The sequence below is a fragment of the Dipodomys merriami genome, unplaced genomic scaffold (genome assembly GCF_024711535.1).
Source record: "Dipodomys merriami isolate MVZ:Mamm:240054 unplaced genomic scaffold, mDipMer1.0.p SCAF_52, whole genome shotgun sequence".
Lineage (NCBI taxonomy): Eukaryota > Metazoa > Chordata > Mammalia > Rodentia > Heteromyidae > Dipodomys > Dipodomys merriami.
This window is the reverse complement of record NW_027206091.1, coordinates 6,073,665-6,088,953: the sequence shown is the minus strand read 5'-3', so window position 1 is coordinate 6,088,953 and position 15,289 is coordinate 6,073,665.

The window sequence follows — 15,289 nt, the reverse complement described above, 5'->3', positions numbered from 1 at the left end:
TGAGTTTGTCTTCTTTAAAAAAGAAAAATTGTGCCAGGCCTGGGAGGATGGCTCAAGTGGTAGAGAGCTCACCTTGAGCTGAAGAGCTGAGGGACAGTGCCCAGGCCCAGAGTTCAAGTCCCAGGACCAACAAAAAGAAAAGAAAGAAAAAACAAAAAAGGAATGAAACAAAAAGAAAAGTAGTTGCCGTACATGGAGGTCGCTTCTAGTTACTCAGGACGCTGAAATCTGAGGATTGAGGGTCAAAGACAACCCAGGCAGGAAAGTGCATGAGACTCTTTTTGTGTTGTCAGTCCTGGGGCTTGGTCCCCCAGAGCCCCCCGGCCCTGTCTGAGCTTTTCCACTCAAGGCTAGTGCTCCAGCACTTTGAGCCACAGCTCCCATGCCAGTTTTCTGATGGGTTCATTGGAGGTAAGAGGCTCAGACTTCCTTGCCTAGGCTGGCTTTGAACGAGGATCCCCAGATTCCAGCCTCCAGGGTAGCCAGGATGACAGATGTGAGCCACTCCACACTCAGCTTGGTGAGACTCTTGTGTGTGTGTGTGTGTGTGTGTGTGTGTGTGTGTGTGTGTGTGTTGTGGGACTTGAACTCTGGGCCTATGCTGTCAGCTTTTCAGCTCAAGGCGAGTGCTCTACCACTTGAGCCACAGCACCACTTCTTGTTTTCTGGTGGTTAATCGGTGATGAGTCTCATGTACTTTCCTGCTCTGGTTGGCTTTGAACTGTGACCATCAGATTCAGCCTCCTGAGTAGCTAGGATGACAAGCATGAGTCACTGGCACCCAGTTGAATCCTCTTCTTACAGAGGAAGGATCTCAGGTCCAGGAAGGTCCACTCAGGTCCCCGTGGCATGATATGCTCTGCCCACTGCTAGAGACACAAAATGCTGTGCACGTATGCGTCTGTCTCTGTCCCTCTCTGAGCCTCTTAAGTGAAGTAGCACCTATCTGCAGGGCTGTGGTGAGGCCAACAAAGGAGTGGGTACAGCCAGGTGCTGGGTAGTGGGTATCTGTAATCCAAGCTACTCACGAGGCTGAGACTGAGGATCCCAATTTGAAGCTGGCCTGAGCAGGAAAGTCTAGGAGACTCTGATCTCCAACTAACCACCACCACCACCACCACCACCACCACCACCAAAGCCATGATGTTAGCTGGGGCTCCATTGGTAGACAGAGATCTATCCTTGAGAACAAAGCTGAGGGACAGCACCCAGGCCTAGAGTTCAAGTCCCAGGACCACCCCAACCCCTAAAAGAAAAAGTGAGAAAAGGCTCCACTTCAAGTGTGTGCTGGCAGAGAAAGAGCAGAGGGCAAAGTTCAGAGTTCAGAACCTAGACATCAACTGTCAGTGTGCCTCAGTTTATCCTAAAAGAAGAGTCTCGAGGGCCCTCAGACCCCTCTGCGGCTCTCACCTGGGTTTTTCTCAGGTCCTTCTACCTCCTGCAGTGTCTGGGATGGCTCTGGCCCCCTCTTTCAGGTCCTTGTGAATGTGCTGGGGTTCACCATGAGGCTCCCTAGGAGCCCTCAGACCCTCGAGATGAGAGGCTCAGGAGGCATGGGGTGACCACGGTGGGGGATGGGAGCGTGCATCCCCCAGTTTGCACTTGCTGTCACCAACGTCCGGAGGCTGGCACTCAGAAGCAAAGCAGTTTGTGGAGCCCCTTGTGCTGGAGGCGGCCGAGCGCCCTGCCTGCACCACCACATAAGGCAGAAAAGGACCCACAAACCCAAGTACATGGCGGGGACTCACCCCAAAACTTAGTTCTTGGAGGACAGGAGCAGGAATCCCTTCTCAGGGCCCTGCTCCCATCCACCTTCCCCTTTGGCTCCACGGTGCATGCCACCACCTGACCACTGGGGGCGCCCTCTAGTTGAAGAGCAGAGGAGACTCACCTTGACCAAGTGAAGCCTGAACCCAGGACTCAGGCCTTAAATTCAAGCCCCAGGACCAGCTCACCCATATCCACACCCACACACAGCCCACACACACAAAGTCACCTGCTTCCTCTTAACAAGGGCATGAGAAATTTTGAGCTTGTAGTGATAATCTTTCTTCCCAAGAGCTTTCCAATTTACTTATTTATTGAGGTCGGTCGTGGGGCCTGAACTCTGGGCCTGGGCGCTGTCCCTCAGCTCTTCAGCTCAAGTCTAGCCCTCTACCACTTGGGCCACAGCGCCACTCCTAGCTTTTTCTGTTTATGTGGTGCTGAGGAATCGAACCCAGGGCCTCATTCATGTGAGGCAAGCGCTCTACCACTGAGCAACCTTCCCAGCCCTGGTTTTCTAATTAAAAAAAACTGCAGTTGTATAAAATGTTTCTAACTAGAAAAATAAAAAAGTCAAAATTGTAGTTTGTGTGTTTGCATGCACACACACTTGCCAGTCCTGGGCCTTGAACTCAGGACCTGGGTGCTGTTCCTAAGTTTTTGTGCTCAAGGCTGGTGCTCTACCACTTTGAGCCACACCTCCACTTCCCTTGGAGATAAGTCTCACAGTCTTCTCTGCCTGGACTGGCTTCCATCCATGATCCTCAGATCTCAGCCTCCTGCGTAGTGGAGACGATAGGCGTGAGCTGACAGCGCTCTGCTGGGGGGTACATTTTAGATCCAATCCTGATCCATCCACACCCATTCCCTTGGGGAACGCCAGGGTCACCAGCCTCACTTTGCCCCCACTTCTCATTGGCCCAGGTAGACCTCTTGTCCTCTATTGAACATTCTCTACTCCCTGGGGCAACAGAAAGGGGTGGAGGGGGGTGGTTAGGCCCAGTCTAAACCTCAGAGCCCCCAAGTCCTGGCTGAGCCCCACACACAGCCTCAGCCTGGGGTGGCAACACTCTGCTGTGGGCCAGGCCGAGGGCCACAGCGCCACCTGCAGGGCGTCCATGGGCACATGCAGCCTGCTCAGGTCAAAGATGCAAGGTCCAAGCCAAAGTGGGAAGGCATGGGAAGGCTTTGCACCCAACGCTGCTGTGGCCCCAGGGCTGACAGCAGACAGGGAGTGAGCCAGCCGTCGTCTAGAGGTGTGTGTGTGTGTGTGTGTGTGTGTGTGTGTGTGTGTGTGTGTGATCAGGCAGGTAAGGCAGAGTTGGAGCAGTCTTGGGATCATGCTGTGGGTCCAGCAGGTGTGTGTAACACAGGCCACTGTCTGGGGCAGCAGGTGCCCTGGGTGAGTGACAGGTATACAAATGCCCCTTGTCACTCTCGACCCCAGGGCCAGGGGCGTCCCGTCGGAGCGTGCCAGCCTGGGATGCTGCTGCCAGTCTCTGGGAAACCTCCAGAAGCTCGTCCCCTCAGGGCCATGTTCCTGGCACATCCAGAAAGAGCCTGCCCATAATCCTCAGGTGTGTGTAGCGATGCGCAGGGAAGAAGGGAGAGGAGACAAGCACTCCTACCCACCACTCAGAGATTTCTAGACAGTCCTTGGGGTCTCCAAGAACCAGAACCCAGTGCTGTAGACTGGGAGATGCCATAGCCCGAGGCTCTGGACCCAGATTCCTGGGTTTCCTCCCTCTGTAAGACCCCATCATGCCCTGTCAAGACATCTGCAGATGCCAGGCCTGGGCACTTGCCCTGATGGCAGCGCCTCGAGGCTGTGCTTTGTAGGTCAAGGGTCACCTGGCCCTCCCTGCTGCCCCGCCCCCCACCTGTGCCCCCAGGTCCCAACAGGTCTCTCTGGGAGCCCTCTCCAGTCCTCACAGGGGGGAGGGACCCCCCCCAGGCTGTCTCCTGGCTGGTTAAGAGGCTGCCACTGAAAAGCCATAGCCATAGTGTGCTGCTGGCTCACACCTGTAATCTCAGCTACTCAGAGGCTGAGATCTCAGGATTGAGGTCTGAAGCCTGGCCAGGCAGGAAAATCCATGAGACTCATCTGCAATGAACCACCAAAAAGCCAGAAGTGGGTGGAGTTGTGGCTCAAGTGGTAGAGTGCTAGCCTTGAGCAAAAGTAAATGCTCAGAGATAATACCCAGGCCCTGAGCTGAAGCCCTAGTACTGGCATGAAAAAAAAAAAAAAAAGAAAAGAAAAAAGAAAAAGCCATGTTTGTTTTCTTTTCTTTCCAGTCCTGGGGCTTGAACTTGGCCTGGGCACTGTCCCTGAGCTTCTTGCTCAAGGCTAGCACTCTACCACTTGAGCCACAGCGACACTTCCAGCTTTTTCTGTGACTCATGGGAGGTAAGAATCTCATGGACTTTCTTGCCTGGGATGGCTTCAAATTGTGACCCTCAGATCTCAGCCTCCTGAGTAGCTAGGACAGGTGTGAACCACCGGCAAGGTTGGGTTTGACTCAGAGAGAACGTCTTAGCTAGCATCCCATCACAGACCCTGTGCCGCTCAATCCCTCCTTGGTTGCCAGTGGGGCAGCTGCTGACCCCAGCTCCTCCCTCCTGGGGCCTGTAGGACTCCAGCCCCTCCCAGGTCCAAACCATGTGCAATCTTCCCCTTTGCCCCTCCGGAGAGGCCTACCTACGTCCCGATTCGCCTGAAGTTCTGAGAACTCTAGTCTGAGTGTCCTAGGGAGAGTCAGCACCAGCCTCTGCCATCCTGGGGCTCTGAGGGCACCCCAAGGCCAAGAAAGAGCCAGGTCCTCTTCCAAGGCCCATGCAGGGGCGCACGCATATGAACATGCAGGTACCACAGGCATGAACACGCATGCGCACACCTGCCCGGGCCTTCCTTTGGGTGAGCTGGGCCTCAATGCAATGGCCAACGCCCAGAAGCCACGCAAACACTTCCAAGGTGCCTGGGTCTGGAGCACCCGCCTTTCAAGAGGTTAAGGGAAGGCCTCTGGGCTCTGTTGGGCTCCTGCACAGGTTCACTTCCCTTCCCTTCTCCCTAGAGCTTCTCAGCCTTTCTTCCAGCATCCTCTAAGAAACCCAGTCTCCCTCTTTTTGTGCTGGTCCTGGGGCTTAAACTCAGGGCCTGGGCGCTGACCCTGAGCTTTGTCACTCAAGGCTGGCGCTCTACCACCTGAGCTCAGCTCTACTTCTAGCTTTTTGGTGATTCATTGGAGATAAGTTTCTCATAGACTTTCCTGCCCCAGCTGGCCTTGAATGGTAATCCTCAAATCTCGGCCTCCTGAGTAGCTGGGATTATAGGTGTGAGCCACCATGCTTGGCTTCCACTCATCTTTCAAAAAGGTTATGTACACATAATCTGACTTATGGAATTTTAACTTCCTTGTACTTAACAAAAAAATCATCATCCAGCCCACGCTACCCGACACTCAAGTCAGAAAAGCAGGCCCACACGGTGAGATTTTCAGAGGAATTTATACAAAAATACTTTAAAACTACAACGTTCTTTTCCACCTGAAGTTTAGACATGTGATACACAAATTGGGACATGTATTGTGGAGTTGGCTGTAACTTTAAGAAATAATCAGTTGGGCCCAAATTCTTAGAATGAAAACACGAGTCTTTTAAAGTATAATAAAGATATCCTCAAAGGAAAACCAACCAAAACAACAACAGGAACCCCCCAAAACTTAATTTAAGTCAAACCCCATCATGTTTGTCCTGGGGCGGGAAGCAGTGTGCTGCTCCCACACAGGTGTGTCCTGAGCCAGGCGCACAGGGCGCCCCCTTGTGGCCCCGCTTCACCATGACCAGGGGCTGTCCATCTGCCAAGGAAGGTGGGCTGCCCCGACCCAAGCCAGGATCCAGAAGACCTAGGGGAGACCCCCCTCAAGGCCATGGCCAATCTCCACAATTTCCCCAGGATGCCTTTCCTCCCCCCCCACGCTGGGAACCTTTCCCACCCACCAGTGGGCAAAAACTAAAAACTCACAAACCTGAGCACCACACCACCACCACCAAACCCTGCTTGGGGGCGAGTGGATTTGGACAAGGCCCCAGGCCTCTTAACTTATGTTGTGCCAGTACGGGGGACTTGAACTCAAGATCTCACCCTCTCGTTCCGTGTCTGTCCCCTCCCTCCCAAGGCTGGCTCTCTACCACTTGAACCACACCTCCACTTCTGGCTTTTTTTGGGGGAGGTGGGGGGTGCGAAGTGAGGGGTGGCAGGTCCTGAGGCTTGAACCCTGGGAAGTGCGTGCTGGTGTCTGGCGGCTCCCTGTGTCCAGCGGGAAGGGGTGCTGAGAGGCACAGACGGTGAATAAATAGAAGTAGCTTGGCTCAGGGGTCCAGCCCCTGGGGACGGGACAGCAGCTGGGTAGGAGGAGTGGGTGCGGAGAGGCATGGAAGCAAGCGAGCCACGCGGAGCCCGGGCCACTCGTCCAATCCTGCCCTGTCAGAGCTCAGTGACGCGCGCGGTGGCAGAGGGAAGCAGGCCGGACCCCAGGCGCCGCAGGTGGCACCGGCGGCAGAGCAGGTGGCCCTCCAGTGGGTAGCAGCGCCGTCCATCCTCACCGCTCAGCTGGAGCCTGCAGTCCTAGGGAAGGGCAGGGCGGCCCAGGGTAAGCAGGGAGCGGGCCTGTCATGGATGGGGGAAGCCGGAGCGGCTGGGGAAAGCTTGGCCCTAACCACAGCGGTTGAGTAGTCCAGCCGCACCCAATGGTAGTTATGGTATCAGCCCACAATGTGGCAGTGAAACAAGCCTGATGGCTCAGTGGTAGAGTGCTTGCCTTGCATGCATGAGGCCCTGGGTTTGATTCCTCAGCATCACATAAGCACAAAAAGCCAGAAGTGGCTTTATGGCTCAAGTGGTAGAGCGCTAGCCTTGAGCTGAAGAGCCCAGAGTTCAAGCTCCAGGACCAACCAAAAACAAACACACACAAAAGAAAAAACAAAAACAAACCCAAGCTACTCAGAAGGCTGAGATCCGAGAATCCCAGTTCCAAGCCAACCGTGGGGAAGACAAATCCAAAAGACTCTGACCTTCAGTTAACACCAATAAAGCAAAAAATGGAGATATGGCTCAAAAGCCTTGAGCATCAAAGCTCAGGGAAGCCAGCACCCGTGGCTCACGCCTGTCATCCTAGCTACTCTAGGAGGCTGACATCTGAGGGTCACAGTTCAAAGCCAGCCCAGGCAGGAAAGACTCTTATCTCCAATAAACCACTCAGAAAACCAGAAGTGGCGCTGTGACTTGTGTGGTAGAGTGCTCACCTTGAGCTGAAGAGCTGAGGGACAGAGTTCAAGCCCCACAAACAACAATAACAACAACAACAAAAGCTCAGGGACAGCACCCAGGCCCTGAGTTCCAGTCCCAGGACTAGCACATGCATGCACGCACACTCAGAGCTGGGCTGCGGTGGGTGGGAACATGCGCACAGTGCAGGAGGCGTGCGGTGAGCGGGCCAGCAGGGAGTCCCGGGCTCACCTCGCAGTGGTAACACTCCACGTGGTAGTTTCTGTCCATGGACACCACACGGATGGTGGTCTCACAGCCCTGGAGAGGGAGACAGGACTCACACACAGAAGTGCCCTGGACATGCCAGCCCACAAATCTCTGGACCCAGCCATGATGGGGCTGTGTGCACCCCGATCCGACGTTTCCCTGGATCGCCACAAGCACAAGCAGGGACACACATGTGGTTTACGATACCTCGGGTATGGCGTGCACACAGGTAGGCCCATGCACACGTACACGGTCTCTTGTGCATCACAGGATGTCATTACACGTGCATTCAAGACCACTGTTAGCAGGATGCTGGTGGCTCAAGCCTGTCATCCTAGCTACTCAGGAGGCTGAGATCTGAGGATCCAGGTTTGAAACCAGACCAGGCAGGAAAGTCCATGAGACTCCTATCGCCAATAAACTACTCAGAAAAAGCCCTATGTGGCACTGTGGCTCAAGTGGTAGAGCACTAGCTTTGAGCACAAAGAGGCTCAGGGACAGCACCCAAGCCATGATTTCAAGCCCCAGGACTGGAAAAAAAAAAAAGACCACTCTTGTCAGTTGCTGGTGGTTCACACCTGTCATCCTAGCTACTCAGGAGGCTGAGATTTGGAGGATTGAGGTTGAAGCCAGTTGGGGCAGAACAGCCCTCCATGGGCTGGGAAGATGGCTCAGTGGTAGAGCGCTTGCCTTGCATGCACAAGGCCCTGGGTTCGATTCCTCAGCACCACATAGGCACAAAAATCCGGAAGTAGGGCTGTGGCTCAAGTGGTAGAGCACTAGCCTTGAGCTGAAGAGCTGAGGGACAGCGCCCAGGCCCAGAGTTCAGGGCCCCACGACCAACCAAAAAAAAGAAAGAAAAAAAATAAAGTTCTCTAGAATCTTGCTAATCAACCAGCAAAAAGCCGGAAATAGCTTAGACGGAAGAGAACAACCTTGCACAAAACCAAGCAATCCCCAAACCCAAACCAAACCAAACCAAATCCACACAAGCTCAGGAAAAACGCCTACAGCTAGAGTTCCAGCCCCAGGACTGGCACCACAAAGAAAAAGAGCAAAGAGCACTGTCAGCAGGCTGGAGTGAGGACCAGACAGACAGCACGCTGAGACAGCCATCGGACGGCTGCTAAACACATGGCCTTCTTCCTCTGTTCCCCTGGCCTATCCAACCTGGACCGCAGAACTGAACGGGCCCAGGGAGCGGCCTGTGGGGGAGGCATGGGGTGCCCCAGCTGTGTGTGTCAGGAGGGGGAGACTACATCTCCATGTGACTCCATGTTTGGTGCCGCCTGTTGATCCCTCCCACGGAGGCCCAGGCCCCGCCCACCCTCAGGTGAGCCATGGTCCCTACCTGTGCTGGGAGGATGGGGTGGGCGCACGAGGCACATTTTGGTGCAAATACCCTGAAAGAATAAAAGCAACAACCGCAAGTGACCAGAGGCCAAAGGCACAGGGGTGGTTGTGCCCACAGCAGCCCCCCGGCACGGCCCAGGTGCAGGTCTCTCCTGCCAGTTAAGACAAGGTACGTGGCCCTGGAAAAGTGGCGTCTGTGGAGCTTTCTTGGTATTAAACTTCTACCACGTTCCCTGATTTGCCTCCACACCCGGCGGTCTGGAGGCTGCGGGCTCTGTCAGGCCAGGTCTTTCTACATCCAGTAATTTAACGCCCTCCCCTAATATCCAAACCTGGGTCACCTCAGGCTGAGAGCCTTGCTAGGGCCTGGCTCTACCTGAGTGCCAAAGAACAGATGCCCAGCACTGATTTTTTTTTTTTTTTTGTCGGTCGTGGGGCTTGAACTCTGGGCCTGGGTGCTGTCCCTCAGCTCTTCAGCTCAAGGCAAGCGCCCTACCACTTGAGCTACAGCGCCACTTCTGGTTTTCTGGTGGTTTTATTGGAGATAGTAGTCTCACGGTCTCTCCTGCCCGGGCTGGCTTTGAACCGCGATCCTCAGATCTCAGCCTCCTGAGTAGCTAGGATTACAGGCGTGAGCCACCAGCGCCCGGCTTTCCAGCACTGATTTTTAAGACAGCCACATAGGGGCTGGGAAGGTGGCTTAGTGGTAGACTGCCTGCCTAGCATGCATGAAGCCCTGGGTTCCATTCCTCAGTTCCCCATACACAGAAAGAGCCGGAAGTGGCGCTGTGGCTCAAGGGGTAGAGTGCTAGCCTTGAACAAAAGAATCTCAGGGCAGTTCAAAAAAGAAGTTCAAAGCCAGTCTGGGAGACCTCTTTTCTCCAGTGATCCAGCAGAAATTGAGGAGTGGAGGGGTGGCTCAAGTGGTAGAGCACCAGCCTTGAGTGAAACAATGATGGGAAACGGGTGCCGCTGGTGGCTCACGCCTCTCATCCTAGCTATTCAGGAGAGACTGAGATCTGAGGATCGTGGTTCAAAGCCAACCCTGGTGAGACTTTTCTTTCCAATGAACCGGCAAAAAGTCAGAAATGATGCTGTGGCTTAAAGTGGTGGAGCGCCAGCCTTGAGCAAAAAAAGCTCAGGGACAGCACCCAGGCCCTGAGTTCAAACCCCAAGACAGACACAAAAGAAAACAAGTACTGGTGGGGGGCCAGCCGGGGTGGGGACGGGGGCCCCTCCTGGGTGCAGGCCACTCACGCGTGATAGTCTCTGACACAGTAGATCTTGTTCTGCACGTCCACCGTGAACGGGACCCCGTCCAGACACTCGTTGCACACGCAGCAGCGGAAGCAGCCAGGGTGGTAAGACTTGCCCAGGGCCTGCAGGATCTGGGGATGGAAGGTGTTCAAGGCTGCCCCTAAAGGGATCCCCAGCAGGCGTGGAGCAGGCGGCAGGGTGGGGTCTGAGGGGCGCTAGCGGGCGGGGGAGGGGGAAGCACTCACCATGTCCATGATGAGATGCCCGCACACGCTGCACTTGTCGGCCGTTTGCTGGAACCCAGAGTACTGAGCGGAGGGAATACAGGAAACCGGAAGTTGGGTGCTCCAAAGGTCCCCGGCTCCCACCCGTGGCACAGCCCGAGGGCCCAGCCTGAACTCAGGGCCCAGCCTGAACTCACCAGGAAGTCCTCCTGGCAGTACACCTTCTCGCCCACGTTGTAGAACGCCTTGCCTCGGAGTCGTCTCCCTGTAAGGGGAAGGGGGTGGGGGAGAGTAGGGGATCCCTGGTATGTTGGAACCAGGGAAGGCACCTTATAGAACTTTCCTCCAACTGATGAGCTGTGGACTATAGATGTACTTTTCAATTTTTCATACACACACACACACACACACACACACACACATATATTTTTTTAATGTCAGTCCTGAGACTTGAACTCAGAGCCTGGGTGCTGTCCCTTAGCCTTTTCTATTCAAGGCTGGCATTCCAACACTTGAGCTCTACGCCTGGCTTTTTAGGTGTTTACCTGGAGATAAGGGCCTCATGGACTATCCTGAACCCCTGTCCTTGGATCTCAGCCTCTTGAGTAACTAGGATGACAGGCGTGAGCTACCAGTGCCTGATGAATTTCTTTTGAATGTTATATCATTATCACTTAGTAAGATGATACAGCCAAGTGTTGGTGGCTTACGCCTGTAATCCTACCTTCGCAGGAGGCTGAAATCTGAGGATCACTATTCAAAGCCAGCCTGGGCAGGAAAGTCCATGAGACTCTGATCTCCAATGAACCACCAGAAAACTGGAAGAGGTGCTGTGGCGCAAGTGGTAGAATGCTAGCCTTGAGCTGAAGAGTTGAGGGACAATGCCCAGGCCCAGAGTTCAGGCCCCATGACGGACCAAAAAAAAAAGAGGACACACATGAATCCATGAACATTGGACGGACCATACTCTAGGCACCAGTATAAGCTCGCACCTGTAATTCCAGCTACTCAGGAGGCTGAGATCTGAGGATCCCGGTTTGAAGGCAGCCTGGGCAGGAAAGTCCAAAAGACTCTTATCCCCAGGGGCTGGGAAGGTGGCTCAGTGGTAGAGCGCTTGCCTTGCATGCCTGAGGCTCTGGGTTTGATTCCTCAGCACCACATAAGCAAAAAAAAAAAAAAAGCCAGAACTGGCGCTGTGACTCAAGTGGTGAAGCACTAGCCTTAAGCTGAAGAGCTGAGGGACAGCGCCCAGGCCCAGAGTTCAGGCCCGACGACGGGACCCAAAAATAAAAAAAAATTAAATAAAAAAAAAGACTCTTATCTCCAATTAGCCACCAAAAAGCCAGAAGTGGAGCTGTGGCTCAAGTGGTAGAGCATCAGCCTTCAGTGCAAAAGCTAAGCAAGATCATAAGAGCCAGTATTCAAGACTTGTACCAAGGGGCTGGGAAGGTGGCTCAGTGGTAGAGTACTTGTCTTGCATGCCTGAGGCACTGGGTTTGATTCCTCAGCACCACATAAGCAAAAAAAGAAAAAAGCCGGAAGTGGCAATGTGGGTCAAGTGGTAAAACGCTAGCCTTGAGCTGAAGAGCTGAGGGACAGCGCCCAGGCCCCGATTTCAGGCTCCATGACCGGACCCAAAAAAAAAAAAAAAAGAAAATTCAGTTGGGCACTGGTGGCTCACATGTCATCCTAGCTACTCAGGAGGCTGAGACCTGAGGATAGCAGTACAAAGCCAGCCTGGGCAGAAAAGTCTGTGAGGTTCTTTTTTTTTTTGGGGGTCCAGTTGTGGGGCCTGAACTCTGGGCCTGGGCACTGTCCCTCAGCTCTTCAGCTCAAGGCTAGTTCTCTACCACTTGAGCCACAGCACCACTTTCGGCTTTTTCTTTTTTGTTTATGTGGTGCTGAAGAATCAAACCCAGGGCCTCATGCATGCAAGGCAAGCGCTCTACCACTGAGCCACCTTCCAGCACACAGCACCTATTTTATACCATCAGAAAGATGACATGGCTGTGTCCCAACAGCACACAGCTACTCAGTGGCAGGGTCTAGAGTCACCCTGATTCCCCTGATGCTAGACCCTATGCTGAGTAGCCATGTATGTCACATCCCAAGATTTCCTGCCAGGCCCCGCATGCAGCCCACACAGCAGGCAGACAGCAGGCACACGGAGCTAGGCTGCCTGGCTTTTATTCAGACACAGGAGTCAAATCGGCCATGGGTGGACACAGGTATCTGGAGTCCAGTGCATTGGGATGGAGTCCATCATGAATGGGTGGTTGGTCAGGCACCAGTGGCAAAAGACTCAGACCACTATGACCATAATAACATCTTGAACAAGAAAATTAAAATAAAACAAGATACACTCTGGGCTGGTGGTGATGGTGCTCTGAAAAAGAGAAACAAGGGTGTGAGGGGGAGGGGCAGGGATGGAGGTGCTGCACATGCTGGAGCTCTGGCAGGACTAGCCAGTGCCCCCAGGATCACCCAACCCCCTCACCCCCAGTGATTCAGCCCCATCACAGCAGGAAATTCTAGCTCACAGTGTACCTGCCCCAGCAGGGACTGGAGGCCACACACAACTATCAAGTTAGAATGTGAACAGTTTCCCCAGTCAGGGAAAAAGAACTTAGAAGGTTCTGGAGGACATGGGGGCAGGGGCAGCTGAGTCTGGGTTTGTGGAAAATCTCCTGTACCTGATGGTATCTGTCAGGTGTGTGGGATATGAATGTGTTCTACACACACACATGTAAGCCAGGTGCCAGTGGCTCATGCCAGTAATCCTAGCTCCTCTGGAGGCTGAGATCTGAGGATTGAGCTTCGAAGCCAGCCTGGGCAGAAAACTCCCCCTGAGACTTCTCTCTCCAATTAATCACTAAAAAAGAAATGGGAAATGGCTCTGTGGCTTAAGGGGTAGAGCACTAGCGGGAAGCACAAAGAGGCCCAGGACAGTGTGAGGGCTCTGAGTTGAAGTCCCACAACAGACAAACAAATTCAAGGGGCTGGGAAGGTGGCTCAGTGGTAGAGCACTTGCACTTGCCTTGCATGCTTGAGGCCCTGGGTTCGATTCCTCAGCACCACATAAGAAAAAAAGCCGAGCCGGGCGCTGGTGGCTCACGCCTGTAATCCTAGCTACTCAGGAGGCTGAGATCTGAGGATCACGGTTCAAAGCCAGCCCGGGCAGGAAAGACCGCGAGACTCCTATCTCCAATAAACCACCAGAAAACCGGAAGTGGAGCTGTAGCTCAAGTGGTAGAGCACTCGCCTTGAGCTGAAGAACTGAGGGACAGGGCCCAGGCCCAGAGTTCAAGCCCCACGACCGACAAAAAAAAAAAAAAAAGAAAAGAAAAAAAGCCGAAAGTGGCGCTGTGGCTCAAGTGGTAGAGCGCTAGCCTTGAGCTGAAGAGCTGAGGGACAGTGCCCAGGCCCAGAGTTCAGGCCCCATGACCGGACCCCCCCCCACACACACAAAAAAAAAAACAAATTCAAATGAAAATAACCCACACATATATGATTGTTATAAACAGCCTCAGGCACCCTGTGCGCCTTTACTTGTTCAAGAAATGTCTTATATCTGGATGCCCTGAGCTCATGCCTGTCATCCAGCTACTCAGAACTCTGCGATGATGTAAGGATCAACACTCAAGACAGGCTACAGTGGTTCACACCTATAATCCTAGCTACTCAGGAGGCTCAGATTGAGGATTGTGGTTCAAAGCCAGCCCAGGCAGAAAACTTAGTGAAAGTCTTATCTCCAATAAACCACTAGAAAACCGGAAGTGGCCCTGTAGCTCAAGTGGTAGAGCGCTGGCCTTGAGCTGAAGAACTGAGGAACAGCGCCCAGGCCAAGAGTTCAAGCCCCACAAACAAAAACAAAAACAAAAAAAACAAAGGATCAAGATTCAAAGCCAAGCCTGACACTGGTGTCTCATGTCTGTAATACTATCTACTGAGGGGCTGAGACCTGAGGATCTCAGTTCATAGTCAGTCCCAGAAGGTATGCCCATGAGTCTTTTTGTGTATGTGTGTCAGTAGTGGAGCATGAAATCTGCATCTGGGCGCTGTCCCTCAGCTCTTCAGCACTTCAGCTTAAGGCTAGCACTCTACCACTTGAACGACAGCACCACTTCCAGCTTTTTGTGCTTATGTGGTGCTGAGGAATTGAACCCAGGGCCTCATGCATGCAAGGAAAGCACTCTACCACTGAACCACCTTCCCAGCCCCATGCCCATGGCTCCAAACCTCTGATCTTCAGATCACAGCCTATTAAGTAACTAGGATGAGAGGTGTGAGCCCCCGGTGCCTGGCAGTACTGTCTGATGTTATTCTATTGGCTCATTTTAGGGGAGATTGCCAGGCATGGTAGGAACATGTGGCAGAGCAGGCTGGCCATGCCCCTGTGGTAGTGTCAGCTGTGTGGCTATGGGGGGGTGGGGCAGTGTGCCCAGCTGCACACACTGCTGATGGCTGCTGTATCTGGAGGAAGCCATCTACAGTGTGGCTCTCAGGGAACATGTTACCATGACGACGAAATCCAACAACTTTGCTGTCACTCCGGCCTCATTGTAGCACTCCTGGATCTTCCTGAAGGCCGCCTTCTCCTCCTCCGTGGCACCCACGCCCAACAGGGAGGTGTTCAAGGCTCTCTTGTCCCCAATGGTCAAAACACTGATGATTCCATAAAAAATGGGACAAGGTCGGGCTGTAAACAGTCAGGAAAGACCTTCCATTAAGGGCCCCATCCAAGCTGGGCGAGGGTGGCTCACACCTGTCATCCTAGCCACTCAGGAGGCTGACATCTGAAGATGGTGTTTTGAAGTCACACCCTGCAAGAATGTTGCTGAGACTCTGATCTCCACTGAACCACCAAAAAGCTGATAGTGGAGGGAGACGTGGCCTAAGTAGTAAGCAGAGTGCTAAGCCTTGGGCACAAAGATCTCCAAGGTACCACCAGAAAACTGGGAATGGCTCAGAGTGATAGAAAACTAGCCTTGAGCAGAATAACTCGGGGATGGCGCCTAGGCCCTAAGTTCAGGCACCATGACTAGCTCCCAACTCCTAAATCCCCCTCCCATTGGAGGCTCAGAGCTTTGAGGTTTCCTCAGGACTCTGGGCAGGGTCCTCCCAACCATCCCCTCCATCTGTCCCTAGATACAGCTTG